The sequence below is a fragment of the Bombina bombina genome, chromosome 11, assembly GCF_027579735.1.
Source record: "Bombina bombina isolate aBomBom1 chromosome 11, aBomBom1.pri, whole genome shotgun sequence".
Classification (NCBI taxonomy): Eukaryota; Metazoa; Chordata; class Amphibia; order Anura; family Bombinatoridae; genus Bombina; species Bombina bombina.
The window spans coordinates 195,969,720-195,972,368 of record NC_069509.1 but is presented as its reverse complement, the minus strand read 5'-3'; positions in this window follow the sequence as shown (position 1 = coordinate 195,972,368).

The window sequence follows — 2,649 nt, the reverse complement described above, 5'->3', positions numbered from 1 at the left end:
AGTGTGTGTGTGTGACAGTCTCAGTGTGAGAGCTGTGTGTGTGTGACAGTATCAGTGTGACAGCTGAGTGTGTGACAGCTGAGTGTGTGTGAGACATTCTCAGTGTGACAGCTGAGTGTGTGTGAGGCAATCTCAGTGTGACAGCTGAGTGTGTGTGAGACATTCTCAGTGTGACAGCTAAGTGTGTGTGAGACAGTCTCAGTGTGACAGCTGTGTGTGTGTGAGACAGACTCAGTGTGACAGCTGAGTGTGTGTGACAGTCTCAGTGTGACAGCTGAGAGTGTGTGAGACCGTCTTAGTGTGACAGCTGAGTAAGTGTGAGACAGACTCAGTGTGACAGCTGAGTGTGTGTGTGAGACAGTCTCAGTGTGACAGCTGAGTGTGTGTGATAGTCTCAGTGTGACAGCTGAGTGTGTGTGTGAGACAGTCTCAGTGTGACAGCTGAGCGTGTGTGAGACAATCTCAGTGTGACAGCTGAGTGTGTGTAACAGTATCAGTGTGACAGCTAAGTGTGTGTGTGTGTGACAGTCTCAGTATGACAGCTGTGTGTGTGTGACAGTATCAGTGTGACAGCTGAGTGTGTGTGACAGTATCAGTGTGACAGCTGAGTGTGTGTGAGACATTCTCAGTGTGACAGCTGAGTGTGTGTGAGACAGACTCGGTGTGACAGCTGAATGTGTGTGTGACAGTCTCAGTGTGACAGCTGAGCGTGTGTGACAGTATCAGTGTGACAGCTAAGTGTGTGTGTGTGTGACAGTCTCAGTGTGACAGCTGTGTGTGTGTGTGACATTCTCAGTGTGACAGCTGAGAGTGTGTGAGACAATCTCAGTGTGACAGCTGAGTGTGTGTGAGACAGTCTCAGTGTGACAGCTGAGTGTGTGTGAGACAGTCTCAGTGTGACAGCTGAGTGTGTGTGACAGTATCAGTGTGACAGCTGAGTGTGTGTGAGACATTCTCAGTGTGACAGCTGAGTGTGTGTAAGACAATCTCAGTGTGACAGCTGAATGTGTGTGGGACATTCTCAGTGTGACAGCTGAGAGTGTGTGAGACAATCTCAGTGTGACAGCTGAGTGTGTGTGAGACAGTCTCAGTGTGACAGCTGAGTGTGTGTGGGACAGACTCAGTGTGACAGCTGTGTGTGTGTCAGACTTAGTGTGACAGCTGAGTGTGTGTGAGACAGTCTCAGTGTGACAGCTGAGAGTGTGTGAGACAGTCTCAGTGTGACAGCTGGGTGTGTGAGACAATCGCAGTGTGACAGCTGAGTGTTTGTGAGACAATCTCAGTGTGACAGCTGAGTGTGTGTGAGACAATCTCAGTGTGACAGCTGAGTGCGTGTGAGACAGTCTCAGTGTGACAGCTGAGTGTGTGTGATAGTCTCAGTGTGACAGCTGAGTGTGTGTGAGACAGTCTCAGTGGGACAGCTGAGTGTGTGTGAGACAGTCTCAGTGTGACAGCTAAGTGTTTGTGAGACAATCTCAGTGTGACAGCTGAGTGTGTGTGAGACAATCTCAGTGTGACAGCTGAGTGTGTGTGAGACAATCTCAGTGTGACAGCTAAGTGTGAGACAATGTCAGTGTGACAGCTGAGTGTGTGAGAGACAATGTCAGTGTGACAGCTGAGTGCGTGTGAGACAGACTCAGTGTGACAGCTGAGTGTGTGTATGACAGTCTCAGTGTGACAGCTGAGCGTGTGTGAGACAATCTCAGTGTGACAGCGGAGTGTGTGTGAGACAGTCTCAGTGTGACAGCGGAGTGTGTGTGAGACAGTCTCAGTGTGACAGCGGAGTGTGTGTGAGACAATCTCAGTGTGACAGCTGAGTGTGTGAGACAATCTCAGTGTGACAGCTGAGTGTGTGAGAGACAATCTCAATATGACAGCTAAGTGTGTGTGAGACAGTCTCAGTGTGACAGCTGAATGTGTGTGACAGTATCAGTGTGACAGCTGAGTGCGTGTGACAGTATCAGTGTGACAGCAGAGTGTGTGTGACAGTATCAGTGTAAAAGCTGAATGTGTGTGACAGTATCAGTGTGACAGTATCAGTGTAACAGCTAAGTGCGTGTGTGTGACAGTATCAGTGTGACAGCTGAGTGTGTGTGACAGTATCAGTGTGACAGCTAAATGTAGCTGATAAGTTACACATGAGACACACTGCACATTTAGCTCACACAGACCTAAGTAATTAAATGCCCTATCCTCCTGGCTTGCTGTAATAACTTACCAGTCATAACTGACTGACACATAACTTAACTTATAACTTACTTTACCATAAATGACTTTGGTAATACATAACTTGAATAATGACACAAACACAGGTGTGCGGGTATAAAGACCCCGTAGGGTCCGCATTTATTATAGAACATAGGAACCGGCTGGAAGCAACTCAGCAAACCTTAAACCAGGTGGCGGCAATCTAGCTAGGAGAGTAAGTACCCCCCGCTAGGACATTGGACCACGCCCGTGAATGCCTACACAAGCGGAGCTTAGCTGCACGCACAGACTTAGGGAGTTCTTGGCAACATCAAATGGGGGGGAGGTGCCCCAGGCGCGCGCCTGCAGAGACTACCCTCCCCCTGGGCCAGCCGTCACTCTACCTCTAATGGCAAACCGGGGCGTGGTAAAAAACCGCCTAGCCAGGGTGTGATATTATAA